Here is a 14,107-nt window from a genome sequence, read left to right on the forward strand (position 1 = left end):
GTTAAAAGAGTGAATAATTTTTCAAAGTCTTCAGCTTCTGTAGGTTGCCTTCTAGAGAGAGAGGTTAGATAACCAGATCCTTAATAGCACCATCTGTGCATATCAAGTTGCTATTGCCCCACCAACCTTGTTTTTTTTTTTATGACTTCAGAAGTAGATCAGTGTGCTAAAGTCATTAGTGGGAGAAGTGAGTGATGGTAAATGTCTGTTGCCTCATTGACATTGCTGCATCACTTCATGATCTGTCATATCAGGAGATATAGTCTTTTTGACATTCTAGTTTTATATCCTAATCTTCATTTCCTTCTGTCTTCCTTTCTTGTTACATACCTTCCTAATTTTATCATTGTTAACAATTAGGATACCCTTTTTTCTGTAATCATGTATTTGTACAGTATGGAGAGAGATTTCTGCTACATTCATGAGGACCCATATCTTGAACCTTATGTTCTTATGATGAGATTTCACCATTAGACAAGGCTAGGACATAGTACTGACTGACCACAGGTAAAATAGTTTAGTTATGTGCATTACACTTTGTAGAGTGATAGTGTGAAGTGTATAATGCATGCATGGAATGAATGCCATCACCCAGTGGTATGTGATACAAAAAGACAAAACAGCATCTTTGGCCAAGGAGGAGAACTTGACCGCTATTGTTGTTCAAGTTCATTGTGCTGCTGTTACTTAACTCCTTATCCAGATGGTAATACCTTCCAGGTCAATGGTTAATTACCCCGTACTGGCCATGTGTGTGATTACTATTTGTCTATCACAAGGAGAGAGTTTTACATTCATGTTTCTTATCTCTGAACCTGATATACCAGTCATTTTCCATCAGGCTCACCAATGTGAGATGAAGGATATCGATTACATAGTATTCGAATAGTCATTTCCCTATTTGGGGCAATCATAGCGTAGCGGTAGCGTTCTTGCCTGCGACTCAGGTGTCCCAGGTTCGATCCTGGCTGTTGGAGGTTTGTATGTTCTGTGAAAGTGCATGTTCATATGCATTTTGTTCTTGTTATATATCGCGGGAAATGGCGAATAGTACGAAAGAAAAAAAGAAAGATATATATATATATCTTCTTTCTTTCTTTTTCTTTTAAACTGTTCGCCATTTCCCGCGTTAGCGAGGTAGCATTAGGACCAGAGGACTGGGCTTTTTTTGGAATATCCTCACCTGGCCCCCTCTGTTCCTTCTTTTGGGGAAAAAAAAAAATGAGAGGGGAGGATTTCCAGCCCCCTGCTCCCTCCCCTTTTAGTCGCCTTCTACGACACGCAGGGAATATGTGGGAAGTATTCTTAATCCCCTATCCCCTATTTTTTTTTTTTTTTCATACTATTCACCATTTTCCGCATTAGCGAGGTAGCGTTAAGAACAGAGGACTGGGCCTTTGAGGGAATAACCTCACCTGGCCCCCTTCTCTGTTCCTTCTTTTGGAAAATTAAAAAAAAATGAGAGGGGAGGATTTCCAGCCCCCCGCTCCCTTCCCTTTTAGTCGCCTTCTACAACACGCAGGGAATACGTGGGAAGTATTCTTTCTCCCCTATCCCCAGGGATATATATATATATATATATATATATATATATATATATATATATATATATATATATATATATATATATATGCAATTGAGTGGGAGATGTATAAAAGAAAGAGACAGGAGGTCAAGAGAAAGGTGGAAGAGGTGAAAAAAAGGGCAAATGAGAGTTGGGGTGAGAGAGTATCATTAAATTTTAGGGAGAATAAAAAGATGTTCTGGAAGGAGGTAAATAAAGTGCGTAAGACAAGGGAGCAAATGGGAACTTCAGTGAAGGGCGCAAATGGGGAGGTGATAACAAGTAGTGGTGATGTGAGAAGGAGATGGAGTGAGTATTTCGAAGGTTTGTTGAATGTGTTTGATGATAGAGTGGCAGATATAGGGTGTTTTGGTCGAGGTGGTGTGCAAAGTGAGAGGGTTAGGGAAAATGATTTGGTAAACAGAGAAGAGGTAGTGAAAGCTTTGCGGAAGATGAAAGCCGGCAAGGCAGCAGGTTTGGATGGTATTGCAGTGGAATTATTAAAAAAGGGGGTGACTGTATTGTTGACTGGTTGGTAAGGTTATTTAATGTATGTATGACTCATGGTGAGGTGCCTGAGGATTAGCGGAATGTGTGCATAGTGCCATTGTACAAAGGCAAAGGGGATAAGAGTGAGTGCTCAAATTACAGAGGTATAAGTTTGTTGAGTATTCCTGGTAAATTATGTGGGAGGGTATTGATTGAGAGGGTGAAGGCATGTACAGAGCATCAGATTGGGGAAGAGCAGTGTGGTTTCAGAAGTGGTAGAGGATGTGTGGATCAGGTGTTTGCTTTGAAGAATGTATGTGAGAAATACTTAGAAAAGCAAATGGATTTGTATGTAGCATTTATGGATCTGGAGAAGGCATATGATAGAGTTGATAGAGATGCTCTGTGGAAGGTATTAAGAATATATGGTGTGGGAGGAAAGTTGTTAGAAGCAGTGAAAAGTTTTTATCGAGGATGTAAGGCATGTGTACGTGTAGGAAGAGAGGAAAGTGATTGGTTCTCAGTGAATGTAGGTTTGCGGCAGGGGTGTGTGATGTCTCCATGGTTGTTTAATTTGTTTATGGATGGGGTTGTTAGGGAGGTAAATGCAAGAGTTTTGGAAAGAGGGGCAAGTATGAAGTCTGTTGTGGATGAGAGAGCTTGGGAAGTGAGTCAGTTGTTGTTCGCTGATGACACAGCGCTGGTGGCTGATTCATGTGTGAAACTGCAGAAGCTGGTGACTGAGTTTGGTAAAGTGTGTGGAAGAAGAAAGTTAAGAGTAAATGTGAATAAGAGCAAGGTTATTAGGTACAGTAGGGTTGAGGGTCAAGTCAATTGGGAGGTGAGTTTGAATGGAGAAAAACTGGAGGAAGTGAAGTGTTTTAGATATCTGGGAGTGGATCTGGCAGCGGATGGAACCATAGAAGCGGAAGTGGATCATAGGGTGGGGGAGGGGGCGAAAATTCTGGGGGCCTTGAAGAATGTGTGGAAGTCGAGAACATTATCTCGGAAAGCAAAAATGGGTATGTTTGAAGGAATAGTGGTGCCAACAATGTTGTATGGTTGCGAGGCGTGGGCTATGGATAGAGTTGTGCGCAGGAGGATGGATGTGCTGGAAATGAGATGTTTGAGGACAATGTGTGGTGTGAGGTGGTTTGATCGAGTGAGTAACGTAAGGGTAAGAGAGATGTGTGGAAATAAAAAGAGCGTGGTTGAGAGAGCAGAAGAGGGTGTTTTGAAGTGGTTTGGGCACATGGAGAGGATGAGTGAGGAAAGATTGACCAAGAGGATATATGTGTCGGAGGTGGAGGGAACAAGGAGAAGAGGGAGACCCAATTGGAGGTGGAAAGATGGAGTGAAAAAGATTTTGTGTGATCGGGGCATGAACATGCAGGAGGGTGAAAGGAGGGCAAGGAATAGAGTGAATTGGAGCGATGTGGTATACCGGGGCTGACGTGCTGTCAGTGGATTGAATCAAGGCATGTGAAGCGTCTGGGATAAACCATGGAAAGCTGTGTAGCTATGTATATTTGCGTGTGTGGACGTATGTATATACATGTGTATGGGGGGGGGTTGGGCCATTTCTTTCGTCTGTTTCCTTGCACTACCTCGTAAACGTGGGAGACAGCGACAAAGTAAAAAAAAAAAAAAAAAAAAGAATATATATATATATATATATATATATATATATATATATATATATATATATATATATATATATATTATTTTTTTTATTATACTTTGTCGCTGTCTCCCGCGTTTGCGAGGTAGCGCAAGGAAACAGACGAAAGAAATGGCCCAACCCCCCCCATACACATGTATATACATACGTCCACACACGCAAATATACATACCTTCACAGCTTTCCATGGTTTACCCCAGACGCTTCACATGCCTTGATTCAATCCACTGACAGCACGTCAACCCCAGTATACCACATCGCTCCAATTCACTCTATTCCTTGCCCTCCTTTCACCCTCCTGCATGTTCAGGCCCCGATCACAGAAAATCTTTTTCACTCCATCTTTCCACCTCCAATTTGGTCTCCCTCTTCTCCTCGTTCCCTCCACCTCCGACACATATATCCTCTTGGTCAATCTTTCCTCACTCATCCTCTCCATGTGCCCAAACCACTTCAAAACACCCTCTTCTGCTCTCTCAACCACGCTCTTTTTATTTCCACACATCTCTCTTACCCTTACGTTACTCACTCGATCAAACCACCTCACACCACACATTGTCCTCAAACATCTCATTTCCAGCACATCCATCCTCCTGCGCACAACTCTATCCATAGCCCACGCCTCGCAACCATACAACATTGTTGGAACCACTATTCCTTCAAACATACCCATTTTTGCTTTCCAAGATAATGTTCTCGACTTCCACACATTCTTCAAGGCCCCCAGAATTTTCGCCCCCTCCCCCAACCTATTATCCACTTCCGCTTCCATGGTTCCATCCGCTGCCAGATCCACTCCCAGATATCTAAAACACTTCACTTCCTCCAGTTTTTCTCCATTCAAACTCACCTCCCAATTGACTTGACCCTCAACCCTACTGTACCTAATAACCTTGCTCTTATTTACATTTACTCTTAACTTTCTTCTTCCACACACTTTACCAAACTCTGTCACCAGCTTCTGCAGTTTCTCACATGAATCAGCCACCAGCGCTGTATCATATATATATATATATATATATATATATATATATATACATATATATATATATATATATATATATTTTATTTATATATTTATTTTGCTTTCTCACTGTCTCCCGCGTTAGCGAGGTAGCGCAAGGAAACAGACGAAAGAATGGCCCAACCCGCCCACATACACATGTATATACATACATATCCACACACGCACAATATACATACCTATACATCTCAATGTATACATATATATACACAGACATATACATATATACACATGTACATAATTCATACTGTCTGCCTTTATTTGTTCCCATCGCCACCTCGCCACACATGGAATAACATCCCCCTCCCCCCTCATGTGTGCGAGGTAGCGCTAGGAAAAACACCAAAGGCCCCATTCGTTCAAACTCAGTCTCTAGCTGTCATGTAATAATGCACCAAAACCACAGCTCCCTTTCCACATCCAGGCCCCACACGCTTTGCATGGTTTACCCCAGACGCTTCACATGCCCTGGTTCAATCCATTGACAGCACGTCGACCCCGGTATACCACATCGTTCCAATTCACTCTATTCCTTGCACGCCTTTCACCCTCCTGCATGTTCAGGCCCCGATCACTCAAAATCTTTTTCACTCCATCTTTCCACCTCCAATTTGGTCTCCCACTTCTCCTCGTTCCCTCCACCTCCGACACATATATCCTCTCGGTCAATCTTTCCCCACTCATTCTCTCCATGTGACCAAACCATTTCAAAACACCCTCTTCTGCTCTCTCAACCACACTCTTTTTATTTCCACACATCTCTCTCACCCTTACATTACTTACTTGATCAAACCACCTCACACCACATATTGTCCTCAGACATCTCATTTCCAGCACATCCACCCTCCTGCGCACAACTCTATCCATAGCCCACGCCTCGCAACCATACAACAGTGTTGGAACCACTATTCCTTCAAACATACCCATTTTTGCTTTCCGAGATAATGTTCTCGACTTCCAAACATTCTTCAAGGCTCCCAGAATTTTTGCCCCCTCCCCCACCCTATGATCCACTACCGCTTCCATGGTTCCATCCGCTGCCAGATCCACTCCCAGATATCTAAAACACTTCACTTCCTCCAGCTTTTCTCCATTCAAACTTACCTCCCAATTGACTTGACCCTCAACCCTACTGTACCTAATAACCTTGCTCTTATTCACATTTACTCTTAACTTTCTTCTTTCACACACTTTACCAAACTCAGTCACCAGCTTCTGCAGTTTCTCACATGAATCAGCCACCAGCGCTGTATCATAAGCGAAGAACAACTGACTCACTTCCCAAGCTCTCTCATCCACAACAGACTGCATACTTGCCCCTCTTTCCAAAACTCTTGCATTCACCTCCCTAACCCCATCCATAAACAAATTAAACAACCATGGAGACATCACACACCCCTGCCACAAACCTACATTCACTGAGAACCAATCACTTTCCTCTCTTCCTACACGTACACATGCCTTACATCCTCGATAAAAACTTTTCACTGCTTCTAACAACTTGCCTCCCACACCATATATACTTAATACCTTCCACAGAGCATCTCTATCAACTCTATCATATGCCTTCTCCAGATCCATAAATGCTACATACAAATCCATTTGTTTTTCTAAGTATTTCTCGCATACATTCTTCAAAGCAAACACCTGATCCACACATCCTCTACCACTTCTGAAACCACACTGCTCTTCCCCAATCTGATGCTCTGTACATGCCTTCACCCTCTCAATCAATACCCTCCCATATAATTTACCAGGAATACTCAACAAACTTATACCTCTGTAAGTTGTATAAGTTGATATGCATATTTGTGTATATGCATATGTATAAGTTGTATAAGTTGATATGTATATGTGTGTGTGTGGGCATTTGTGTATATGTATGTGTATGTGAGTGGATGGGCCATTCTTTCTCCGTTTCCTGGTGCTGCCTCACTGATGCGGGGAAACAGCGATTATGTATAAAGAAAAAATATTATATATATATCTTTCTTTTTCTTTCATACTATTCGCCATTTCCCGCATTAGCAAGGTAGCGTTAAGAACAGAGGACTGGGCCTTTGAAGGAATATCCTCACATGGCCCCCTTCTCTGTTCCTTCTTTTGGAAAATAAAAAAAAAAAAAATATATATATATATATATATATATATATATATATATATATATATATATATATATATATATATTTCATACTATTCGCCATTTCCCGCATTAGCGAGGTAGCGTTAAGAACAGAGGACTGGGCCTTTGAGGGAATATCCTCATATGGCCCCCTTCTCTGTTCCTTCTTTTGGAAAATTTAAAAAAAAATGAGAGGGGAGGATTTCCAGCCCCTCGCTCCCTTCCCTTTTAGTCGCCTTCTACGACATGCAGGGAATACGTGGGAAGTATTCTTTCTCCCCTATATATATTTATCTATTTATTCACTTTGCCCCGTCGCCGCCCCCCGCGCTAGCGAGGTAGTGCAAGGAAACAGACGAAAGAATGGCCCAACCCACCCACATACACATGTATATACATACACGTCCACACACACCACATATACATACCTATACATCTCAACGTATACATATATATACACACACAGACATATACATATATACCCATGTACATAATTCATACTGTCTGCCTTTATTCATTCCCATCGCCACCCCGCCACACATGGAATAACAACATCCTTCCCCCTCATGTGTGTGAGGTAGTGCTAGGAAAAGACAACAAAGGCCCTATTCGTTCACACTCAGTCTCTAGCTGTCATGTAATAATGCACCGAAACCACAGCTCCCTTTCCACATCCAGGCCCCACAGAACTTTCCATGGTTTACCCCAAACGCTTCACATGCCCTGGTTCAATCCATTGACGCCATGTCGACCCCAGTATACCACATCGTTCCAATTCACTCTATTCCTTGCACGCCTTTCACCCTCCTGCATGTTCAGGCCCCGATCACTCAAAATCTTTTTCACTCCATCTTTCCCCCTCCAATTTGGTCTCCCACTTCTCCTCGTTCCCTCCATCTTTGACACGTACATCCTCTTTGTTAATCCTCCTTACTCATCCTCACGAGTGCAAATCATTTCAACAAAGCCACTTCTGCTCTCTCAACCACTCTTTTTATTACCACACATATCTTTTACCCTTTCATTACTTAGTCAATCAAACCACATATATTTTATTTCATATATATTTGTAATTTCCCATATTAGTGAGGTAGTGTTAAGAACATGAGGATAGAGGACAAAGAGGATATATGCATCAGAAGTGGAGGGAACAATCACCCCGCCAATTAATACCAATTTCTCAACTGCCCATATCCCATATCTCTTGCACATGCTATCACTGCTTCACTAAATATCTCCCATTCCCCTTGCTTCATTTGCTTACAACTTTAGCTATTCTATACCCAATCTCTTCTAGTATTTCACACACACACACACACACCTCTTTTTTCCAAGCTCATTTCTTTCTCACCCTCTTCTCATTCATATTAGTTTCCCCTCCCAACACATTAACATCTAGGAGTCTATCTTTTGCACACCTATAAATTTGTAGAGTCCAACACTTCTCTCTGACCAGGTTCCCTACTCACTGATGTATATTTATGCATGTCCCTTTTAAAAAAAAAAAAAAAAAAAGGACATGCATATATATATATATATTTCTTTCTTTCAAACTATTCGCCATTTCCCGCATTAGCGAGGTAGCGTTAAGAACAGAGGACTGGGCCTTTGAGGGAATACCCTCACCTGGCCCAATTCTCTGTTCCTTCTTTTGGAAAAATAAAAAAAAAACGAGAGGGGAGGATTTCCTGCCCCCCGCTCCCTCCCCTTTTAGTCGCCTTCTACGACACGCAGGGAATACGTGGGAAGTACTCTTAATCCCCTATCCCCAGGGATAATATATATATATATATATATATATATATATATATATATATATATATATATATATATATATATATATATATATATTTTTTTTTTTTTTTTTTTTTTTTTTTTTTGTCGCTGTCTCCCGCGTTTGCGAGGTAGCGCAAGGAAACAGATGAAAGAAATGGCTCAACCCACCCCCATACACATGTATATACACACGTCCACACACACAAATATACATACCTACACAGCTTTCCATGGTTTACCCCAGACGCTTCACATGCCTTGATTCAATCCACTGACAGCACTGATGATTGGGAATACCTGGTTTAAAAAGCGAGATATACATAAGTATACTTATGTAAGTAGGAGAGATGGCCAGAGAGCGTTATTGGATTACGTGTTAATTGACAGGCGCGCAAAAGAGAGACTTTTGGATGTTAATGTGCTGAGAGGTGCAACTGGAGGGATGTCTGATCATTATCTTGTGGAGGCTAAGGTGAAGATTTGTATGGGTTTTCAGAAAAGAAGAGTGAATGTTGGGGTGAAGAGGGTGGTGAGAGTAAGTGAGCTTGGGAAGGAGACTTGTGTGAAGAAGTACCAGGAGAGACTGAGTACAGAATGGAAAAAGGTGAGAACAATGGAAGTAAGGGGAGTGGGGGAGGAATGGGATGTATTTAGGGAATCAGTGATGGATTGCGCAAAAGATGCTTGTGGCATGAGAAGAGTGGGAGGTGGGTTGATTAGAAAGGGTAGTGAGTGGTGGGATGAAGAAGTAAGAGTATTAGTGAAAGAGAAGAGAGAGGCATTTGGACGATTTTTGCAGGGAAAAAATGAAATTGAGTGGGAGATGTATAAAAGAAAGAGACAGGAGGTCAAGAGAAAGGTGCAAGAGGTGAAAAAAAGGGCAAATGAGAGTTGGGGTGAGAGAGTATCATTAAATTTTAGGGAGAATAAAAAGATGTTCTGGAAGGAGGTAAATAAAGTGCGTAAGACAAGGGAGCAAATGGGAAGTTCAGTGAAGGGCGCAAATGGGGAGGTGATAACAAGTAGTGGTGATGTGAGACGGAGATGGAGTGAGTATTTTGAAGGTTTGTTGAATGTGTTTGATGATAGAGTGGCAAATATAGGGTGTTTTGGTCGAGGTGGGTGTGCAAAGTGAGAGGGTTAGGGAAGATGATTTGGTAAACAGAGAAGAGGTAGTAAAAGCTTTGCGGAAGATGAAAGCCGGCAAGGCAGCAGGTTTGGATGGTATTGCAGTGGAATTTATTAAAAAAGGGGGTGACTGTATTGTTGACTGGTTGGTAAGGTTTTTAATGTATGTATGACTCATGGTGAGGTGCCTGAGGATTGGCGGAATGCGTGCATAGTGCCATTGTACAAAGGCAAAGGGGATAAGAGTGAGTGCTCAAATTAGAGAGGTATAAGTTTGTTGAGTATTCCTGGTAAATTATATGGGAGGATATTGATTGAGAGGGTGAAGGCATGTACAGAGCATCAGATTGGGGAATATATATATATATATATATATATATATATATATATATATATATATATATATATATATATATATATATAATATTTTTTTTTTTTTGCCGCTGTCTCCCGCGTTTGCGAGGTAGCGCAAGGAAACAGACGAAAGAAATGGCCCAACCCACCCCCATACACATGTATATACATACATCCACACACGCAAATATACATACCTACACAGCTTTCCATGGTTTACCCCAGACGCTTCACATGCCTTGATTCAATCCACTGACAGCACGTCAACCCCGGTATACCACATCACTCCAATTCACTCTATTCCTTGCCCTCCTTTCACCCTCCTGCATGTTCAGGCCCCGATCACCCAAAATCTTTTCCACTCCATCTTTCCACCTCCAATTTGGTCTCCCTCTTCTCCTCGTTCCCTCCACCTCCGACACATATATCCTCTTGGTCAATCTTTCCTCACTCATTCTCTCCATGTGACCAAACCATTTCAGAACACCCTCTTCTGCTCTTTCAACCACGCTCTTTTTATTTCCACACATCTCTCTTACCCTTACGTTACTTACTCGATCAAACCACCTCACACCACACATTGTCCTCAAACATCTCATTTCCAGCACATCCATCCTCCTGCGCACAACTTTATCCATAGTCCACGCCTCACAACCATACAACATTGTTGGAACCACTATTCCTTCAAACATACCCATTTTTGCTTTCCGAGATGATGTTCTCGACTTCCACACATTCTTCAAGGCTCCCAGAATTTTCGTATGACTCATGGTGAGGTGCCTGAGGATTGGCGGAATGCGTGCATAGTGCCATTGTACAAAGGCAAAGGGGATAAGAGTGAATGCTCAAATTACAGAGGTATAAGTTTGTTGAGTATTCCTGGCAAATTATATGGGAGGGTATTGATTGAGAGGGTGAAGGCATGTACAGAGCATCAGATTGGGGAAGAGCAGTGTGGTTTCAGAAGTGGTAGAGGATGTGTGGATCAGGTGTTTGCTTTGAAGAATGTATGTGCGAAATACTTAGAAAAGCAAATGGATTTGTATGTAGCATTTATGGATCTGGAGAAGGCATATGATAGAGTTGATAGAGATGCTCTGTGGAAGGTATTAAGAATATATGGTGTGGGAGGCAAGTTGTTAGAAGCAGTGAAAAGTTTTTATCGAGGATGTAAGGCATGTGTACGTGTAGGTAGAGAGGAAAGTGATTGGTTCTCAGTGAATGTAGGTTTGCGGCAGGGGTGTGTGATGTCTCCATGTTTGTTTAATTTGTTTATGGATGGGGTTGTTAGGGAGGTGAATGCAAGAGTTTTGGGAAGAGGGGCAAGTATGAAGTCTGTTGTGGATGAGAGAGCTTGGGAAGTGAGTCAGTTGTTGTTCGCTGATGATACAGCGCTGGTGGCTGATTCATGTGAGAAATTGCAGAAGCTGGTGACTGAGTTTGGTAAAGTGTGTGAAAGAAGAAAGTTAAGAGTAAATGTGAATAAGAGCAAGGTTATTAGGTACAGTAGGGTTGAGGGTCAATTCAATTGGGAGGTGAGTTTGAATGGAGAAAAACTGGAGGAAGTGAAGTGTTTTAGATATCTGGGAGTGGATCTGGCAGCGGATGGAACCATGGAAGCGGAAGTGGATCATAGGATGGGGGAGGGGGCGAAAATTCTGGGAGCCTTGAAGAATGTTTGGAAGTCGAGAACATTATCTCGGAAAGCAAAAATGGGTATGTTTGAAGGAATAGTGGTTCCAACAATGTTGTATGGTTGCGAGGCGTGGGCTATGGATAGAGTTGTGCGCAGGAGGATGGATGTGCTGGAAATGAGATGTTTGAGGACAATCTGTGGTGTGAGGTGGTTTGATCGAGTAAGTAACGTAAGGGTAAGAGAGATGTGTGGAAATAAAAAGAACGTGGTTGAGAGAGCAGAAGAGGGTATTTTGAAATGGTTTGGGCACATGGAGAGAATGAGTGAGGAAAGATTGACCAAGAGGATATATGTGTCTGAGGTGGAGGGAACGAGGAGAAGAGGGAGACCAAATTGGAGGTGGAAAGATGGAGTGAAAAAGATTTTGTGTGATCGGGGCCTGAACATGCAGGAGGGTGAAAGGAGGGCAAGGAATAGAGTGAATTGGAGCGATGTGGTATACCGGGGTTGACGTGCTGTCAGTGGATTGAATCAAGGCATGTGAAGCGTCTGGGGTAAACCATGGAAAGCTGTGTAGGTATGTATATTTGCGTGTGTGGACGTATGTATATACATGTGTATGGGGTTTGGTTGGGCCATTTCTTTCGTCTGATTCCTTGCGCTACCTCGCAAACGCGGGAGACAGCGACAAAGCACAAAAAAAAAATATATATATATATATATATATATATATATATATATATATATATATATATATATGGTGTGGGAGGCAAGTTGTTAGAAGCAGTGAAAAGTTTTTATCGAGGATGTAAGGCATGTGTACGTGTAGGAAGAGAGGAAAGTGATTGGTTCTCAGTGAATGTAGGTTTGCGGCAGGGATGTGTGATGTCTCCATGGTTGTTTAATTTGTTTATGGATGGGGTTGTAAGGGAGGTAAATGCAAGAGTCCTGGAAAGAGGGGCAAGTATGAAGTCTGTTGGGGATGAGAGAGCTTGGGAAGTGAGTCAGTTGTTGTTCGCTGATGATACAGCGCTGGTGGCTGATTCATGTGAGAAACTGCAGAAGCTGGTGACTGAGTTTGGTAAAGTGTGTGGAAGAAGAAAGTTGAGAGTAAATGTGAATAAGAGCAAGGTTATTAGGTACAGTAGGGGTGAGGGTCAAGTCAATTGGGAGGTGAGTTTGAATGGAGAAAAACTGGAGGAAGTGAAGTGTTTTAGATATCTGGGAGTGGATCTGTCAGCGGATGGAACCATGGAAGCGGAAGTGGATCATAGGGTGGGGGAGGGGGCGAAAATTTTGGGAGCCTTGAAAAATGTGTGGAAGTCGAGAACATTATCTCGGAAAGCAAAAATGGGTATGTTTGAGGGAATAGTGGTTCCAACAATGTTGTATGGTTGCGAGGCGTGGGCTATGGATAGAGATGTGCGCAGGAGGATGGATGTGCTGGAAATGAGATGTTTGAGGACAATGTGTGGTGTGAGGTGGTTTGATCGAGTAAGTAACGTAAGGGTAAGAGAGATGTGTGGAAATAAAAAGAGCGTGGTTGAGAGAGCAGAAGAGGGTGTTTTGAAATGGTTTGGGCACATGGAGAGAATGAGTGAGGAGAGATTGACCAAGAGGATATATGTGTCGGAGGTGGAGGGAACGAGGAGAAGAGGGAGACCAAATTGGAGGTGGAAAGATGGAGTGAAAAAGATTTTGTGTGATCGGGGCCTGAACATGCAGGAGGGTGAAAGGAGGGCAAGAAATAGAGTGAATTGGAGTCATGTGGTATACAGGGGTTGACGTGCTGTCAGTGGATTGAAGCAAGGCATGTGAAGCGTCTGGGGTAAACCATGGAAAGCTGTGTAGGTATGTATATTTGCGTGTGTGGACGTGTGTATGTACATGTGTATGGGGGGGGGGGTTGGGCCATTTCTTTCGTCTGTTTCCTTGCGCTACCTCGCAAACGCGGGAGACAGCGACAAAGTATAAAAAAAAAAAAAAAAAAAAAAAATATATATATATATATATATATATATATATATATATATATATATATATATATATATATATATATATATATATATCGCTTTTTAAACCAGGTATTCCCAATCACCAGTCCTTTTTCAGCACATAAATCTACAAGCTCTTCACCATTTCCATTTACAACACTGAACACCCCATGTATACCAATTATTCCCTCAACTGCCACATTACTCACCTTTGCATTCAAATCACCCATCACTATAACCCGGTCTCGTGCATCAAAACCACTAACACACTCATTCAGCTGCTCCCAAAACACTTGCCTCTCATGATCTTTCTTCTCATGCCCAGGTGCATATGCACCA

The 14,107-nt window shown here is 42.1% G+C and overlaps 1 protein-coding gene across 8 annotated transcripts in view; it reads left to right on the top strand.

Annotated features, from left to right (window-relative positions):
• The window catches only part of Cdep (Chondrocyte-derived ezrin-like domain containing protein), a 729,829-nt gene that overhangs the window by 386,480 nt on the left and 329,242 nt on the right, over window positions 1–14,107 (top strand). The window lies entirely within an intron of this gene.

Source organism: Panulirus ornatus, chromosome 5, assembly GCF_036320965.1.
Source record: "Panulirus ornatus isolate Po-2019 chromosome 5, ASM3632096v1, whole genome shotgun sequence".
In the NCBI taxonomy this organism is placed as follows: Eukaryota; Metazoa; Arthropoda; class Malacostraca; order Decapoda; family Palinuridae; genus Panulirus; species Panulirus ornatus.